Source organism: Malus domestica, chromosome 09 (genome assembly GCF_042453785.1).
Source record: "Malus domestica chromosome 09, GDT2T_hap1".
Taxonomy (NCBI): Eukaryota; Viridiplantae; Streptophyta; class Magnoliopsida; order Rosales; family Rosaceae; genus Malus; species Malus domestica.
In genome coordinates this window covers 30,292,125-30,298,124 of record NC_091669.1, presented here as the reverse complement: position 1 = coordinate 30,298,124, position 6,000 = coordinate 30,292,125, and the positions used below count along the sequence as shown (strand labels likewise).

At 35.7% G+C, this 6,000-nt stretch overlaps 1 long non-coding RNA gene across 1 annotated transcript; it reads left to right on the top strand.

The window, feature by feature from the left end:
- The first annotated feature begins 683 nt into the window (after positions 1 to 683).
- On the top strand, positions 684 to 1,867 carry LOC139188164 (uncharacterized). The gene is made up of 2 exons (XR_011571386.1): positions 684 to 1,515; positions 1,604 to 1,867. It is a non-coding gene; the product is annotated as an uncharacterized lncRNA (long non-coding RNA).
- The last annotated feature ends 4,133 nt before the right edge of the window (positions 1,868 to 6,000 follow it).

Here is a 6,000-nt window from a genome sequence, read left to right as displayed (position 1 = left end):
AAGAGCCTGATGGCCTTGGTGCGAAGGTGATGTTGTTACGTTACGTTAAACCTGACAACTTCTTACATGATCATCCACAAAGTTATATGAAATTAGTTTGTTGGGTAGAGTTGTTCTATATTCTTTGCTTATTACTTGTCAAACTAGTTTTCCAATGGTTTTGTCATACTCATTTCCTTTTATGCGCTCCAAGATGATGGTAGATTATAGATTTTCTGGTTTTTTAATCAAAATGGGATGCCTTTGAATGGTGTCTTTTTTTCCTTAAACAATCTTTGTTCCTTTTTACTTTCTTTGGTTCCACATTATTTTTTTGGACATCTAAAGAAGAGGCGTCATCATGACTATGATCATGAATCTTCTTTTTGTTTGAACTAGATGTCAAGAATCGAAGATTTCATACTACAATGAACCTATAAGTAGCACTATTGTTTGCACATCCAATGAATGCATGATGAATAGTTTTAGGTCTTAGTTTCGTTTTTCTTGGTAACTGAACTTGCACTTTTGCTGGGCAACCCCACACTTTGAGGGTTTTATATGTCGATTTATGTCCTCTCCTTATTTTATAAGGTTACTCATCGGTTTTCTTATGAGGGATCTTATTCAATGTGACATTTGGAGCAAGTAAAGCTTCACCCCACAAACTGTGTGGAAGCCCTTAACTATTTAACACGGAATTAATCATATCCTTGAAAATGGTTGATGTTCAACATTCTCGAATTAAGCATTTGGAAACTAATGTACATGTTGTATGTGAATGAGTTCAAAAGGGTGACTTAACATCCTAACTCAAGATCAAGTGGTTGATGTTTTTACACTAGTAGGAAAAAGTACTTGCGTGACAAAGAAAATTTCGTCACTCAAAGGTTGTGAACTATGCGCGACAGAGATATTCGTCACGCAAAACTATTTGCGCGACAACAAGAACACCTTCGTTGAGCAAAGCCAATTAAAAAACTCGATTTTTGTTATTTTTGGGGGGAAAATACTGCGCGACGAAGATTTTCCCGCCGAATACTTGAGTGACAAAGACTTTGTCGTGCAAATTCTAGGTCAGAACATTTTCTAGGGCAAAACATTCAACGATTGGGAAACCGAGGAACACTTGCGCGACAAATGCTTCGTCACGCAAGTTGTAGTCAATTTCCAGTCAGAACATTAAGTGTATCTGAATCAACAGGAAAGGAATCTGCACTGGATTTAGTGCAGGTCTTTGCACGACAAAGCCTTCATCGCGCAAAAGGTGTAGCCTTCCTATAAATATGCGCTTCTACTCTCCTTTTCCTTCACAAATCTATTCGTCTTATTCTTCGCAATTCTGTTCGTGTGGAGATGGAGGATAAAAACAAGGAACATAGCATGATCGACGCCGACCTGAATGATTTGAGGCAGCATTTTCAGTTCGCTCATGCGATTGCTGTAGCCATAGGGAACAATTGTCCTACTGCTGAGTGGCATTATTGGAAAGATGTGCCTGAGAATGCAAAGAAGGCGGTGAAGAATGAATTATTAGTAAGTATACTGTTGATGGATCAATAATTAATTTTGTGAAATTTTTTGTTATATGTTAGAATTAATTATTTGCATATATGTGTAACAGTGTAAGTATACTCTTGATGATGAGCCGAATGAATTGTTGATGAAGTTGATGGAGGATGTGTTGGAGGGAGGTTACAATAGGTGGCGTTATGATGTCTTGCAGAATGGACCAGAACCATCGAAAAAGTAGTTTTAAATTTATGTTTTGTATGAAAATATTGAAATTTAAGGTTTTTTTCTAAGATATGTATTTGGACGTAATTGTGTTTTAATTCATGTTTGGTTATTTAAATATTTGAATGGAATATAATATCAATTTATATAAGGTATTAATTGAAAGAAATATAATATCAATCTATTTAAGGTATTAATTGAATGGAATATAATATCAATTTATTTATGGTAGTAATTATTTTTAGAATACATATTATAACTCAAAATTTGTTTATAATTATGAAGTTTGCTTCGTCGCGAAAAAAATCTGCTCTTCTTATTTTTCATAGTTCGTTTTAGAAATGCTCTGAAACACCTTCTGACGATTATAATCAGTTCCTTCTTTGAGTGTTAGTACGATGGTCGACGATGGTGCGCGTTCATCAAAGACAACGGATGGCGAAGGTTCTGGAAAATGTTTGCGCTCAATATTTTGCATTTTGTATAAAGTTTGCATTTAGGTTTTAGTATTATGAAAATATTTTATGTTGATAGACAAGAAGAAAAGAGTTGAGGTACGGGTCCAAAAATCTTATGGTAGGAGTCGTTACCAAATCATTGGTGATGAAATAGTAGGGGTAGTGAAGTCAGATAAGCGTGCCAGCTTTTTGGCTGACATAGGAGCAATGGTGCGTACCAAATGTGCTAAGGATTGGGAGTCTTGGAGAGCCATCCCCGAGGAGCTGAAGATGCACATGATTGATTAGTTAGCTACATGTGTTAATTTTATTATTTAAATAATAATTAAGTTTGTTAAATATACTGTAATAGTGAGATTTTATTTTATTAATTTGCATGACAGCCGAATTGGGACATTGACAAAAGTGATCCAAATCTGATGAAGGCTATCAACAACGTGTTCAAGTCGAGATTTCGGGAATGGAAGTTTGAAAATGAACACGCTGCATCACTATAACAAGAACCAAAACTACCTGCCAATGAGTAGAATAGGGTTTCTTATTTTAATTTATTGCTTATTTAATAATTAGATATGAATTTTAAGTTTTTTTTAATATGAAAATTGAGCACATTAAATATGTACTTAATATTTTTATTAAGTATGAATGAAATTAATGCATTTTGACAAATATGTATATTAATTAAATATGTACAAATCGTATTATTTATTAAATATGCATGTGGGTTGAAATTTTTTGAAGGGGCAATGAAAAAATGTTGTAAATATTAAAAAAAATAAAAAATAAAAAAATGCGCGACAAACATCATTTCGTTGTGCAATGGGTTTAAAATAGATCCCACAAAGTTGAAGGCCAAGCAATTGTCCAAAAATAAAAAAAAATAAAAAAATAAAATGCGCAACGATCTATGGTTCGTAGCGCAAGGGATTAAAAAACCCGGGAAAGGTACTCATTTGGAGCCCAAAAAGCTGAAGCGCAAGGTTTTGCGCGACGATGGCTTCATTGCACAAAGTTCTTGCCTTTAATACACCTCACCAAATTGCAGGAAGGTAGAATCTGCAAAACAATTGCAGCAACTGCATTCCCCTGGTGCAATTTGCAACAGATTTGAGATATAATTTTTCTTAACTAACTTATTTATTTTCCATTCATTTAAATTGTATTGTATGTAGTTTATAGGTATTGTGAGTTTATGTATTTGTATGCAATCATTTTTGTATGGATGTACAAAAAAAAAGGTTTGCAATGTTCATATGAGCTTAGTTTCTTGTTTGAGAATTAGTTGGATTTTGCGAATGGATTTCAAAGCATGATTGCAATCCAATTAATTCTTGAATTGTCCCAAAATTTTGGACAGTTTGAGAATGCACATTTACATGTTGTAGTTTGTGGTTCACACAGTAGAGTTTGAACATGGGAAATGTGGTAGCATCTCTTTGCGTTCTTCTAGTGCTTTGTAGTTTTTTTTATCTACGTGGTGCACTTGAAGAACTACAGGGAGATCCTGCTGAATTTTTCCCACGCTCGAACTCTAATGTGTTGGAACCATAAATTACAGCACTTAACTGGGCATTCTCGAATGAGATAGGATCCATATTAGAGGCATAAGGTGGCATGTCATAATTGAAGTTGTTGTAACCTTGTAATTTTTTATTTTTTTTTTTGCAGGTGAAATGGACAAACAGTGGATAAAAATCCTAACATATGTGCTCATGATTATTTGGATGGAATAAATCAATTCATCAATTTTGCAATTGCAAACAATCAGGGTTCAACTCAAATTCGGTGTCCTTGTAGAAAGTGTAACAACTTAATGATTGAATATTTTGAAATCATTCGATACCATTTACTGAGAAATTGGATGATGGAAACCTATACTACATGGAATCATCATGGAGAAGAAATACATAATGCTTCATCCTCCCACATTACCTGAGCAGTGGATACAATTGACTCTGTTGTGGATCCAAATGATCAAATTATAGACATTATCAATGATGCTTTTCCAACAGCTAGTTCGAATACGAATGTGGAAGTATAAGAGTGTCCCTCGCACCATGGACAGAGACATTTGAAAATATAAAAAACTATTAAAAAGTGCCAGGCAAGAATTATACCTCGGTTTTGAAGGATTTTCGACGCTCGCGACCATTGTTGAGTTGATGCATGGAAAAACAAAGTTTTGTATGTCGAACCAGTGTTTTGATTACTTTTTGGGGGTTTTCAAGAGGATACTTCCAAAGGACAATTGCCTTCCTAAAGATCATAAAAGTGCAAAGAAGCTGCTGAGTAGTCTTGGATTGGGATATGAAAAAATTCACGTGTGTAAAAATAGTTTCATTTTGTTCTACAAAGAGAATAAAGCGTTGGATAAATGCCCTCTATGTAATGAGTCGCAGTTTAAATTGACATCTCATAATAGAAGAACGAAGATTCCACAAAAAGTTATGCGTTATCTCCCATTAAAACCTAGGTTGCAACGATTGTATATGTCGACACACACTACAAGCGACATGAGGTGGCATAAGGATAGACTGGTAGATGACAATGTTATGAGACATCTTGTAGATGGAGAGGCCTGAAAAGAGTTTGATCGGTTGTACCCTAAATTTGTACGTGAGCCTCGGAACGTTAGATTGGAACTTGCGACGGACGGGTTTAATCCATTCAGGGTGCTAAATCAATACCACAACACTTGGCCAATCTTTGCAATTCTGTATAATTTGCCGACTTGGAAGTGCATGAAAAAAGAGTTTATGATGATGACGTTGTTAATAACCGAAGATCCGGGCACATGTATTGATGTGTATTTACAATTGTTGGTCGATAAACTAAAAGAATTATGAGAAAACGGTGTTCCCACGTACGATAAATCTACTAGGAAGATGTTCACTTTGAGAGCAGCCGTGGTGTGGACTATAAACGATTTTCCAACGTACGTTATGATGTCTGGGTGGAGCACTAAGGGCTACTATGCATGCCCAGTTTGCAAAGAGGACACAACGTCTAGTTGGCACGCGAGAGTCATGATTGTCATGTCATACTTCAATGGCTTCTCCCAGTGGGAATTCGACACCTCTTGCCCGAAGACGTGGTGAAGCCGATTATGTTGTTAAAAAGATTTTTTTCTCAATTAACTGCATAATCTTTGCGGAAGTCCAATGTTAAATAGTTATGTGACGATATTATTGAAGTGCTATGCAAGTTTGAACAAATATTTCCTCCAACTTTCTTCACAAGCATGATCCACGTCATGATTCACTTGCCAGATGAGGCACTTCTAGCCGGACCTGTCAACAATCGATGGATGTATCCGATTGAAAGGTATATAATCCCCACAAATACTTTAGTTCGTGATGTATGTATAATTACACTAATTTTATACAATGTTTTTTTATTGATGCAGACTACTAGGTGAATTAAAAAAAAGTGTACGGAACAGGGCAAAGCCCGAAGGATCAATCGTGGAGGCATGGGTCGGCTTTAAGTCCCTTAAATTTTTTGCAATGTATCTACAAGACGTTGAGACTACATTCAACCGACAAAAACGCAATAATGACAGCGGTGTGAGAAGTGAAAATTTTTCTATGTTTTCCCAAATTGCGCGACCATTTGGCGAACCAATAAGAGGGGAGGCGTATGACAAAAAGGACATGGAGGTAGAACATTGGTTTGTACTTAACAATTGTGACGAGACAATTACGTACCTAGATGAGCATGAAGAGTTGATGAAGCGGGAACATCCTTCACATTTATATGCCAAAAAGCTTCATGAATTGTTTCCTCGATGGTTTCTTGAAAACGTATGTTGTTCGTGTTTCGGTTT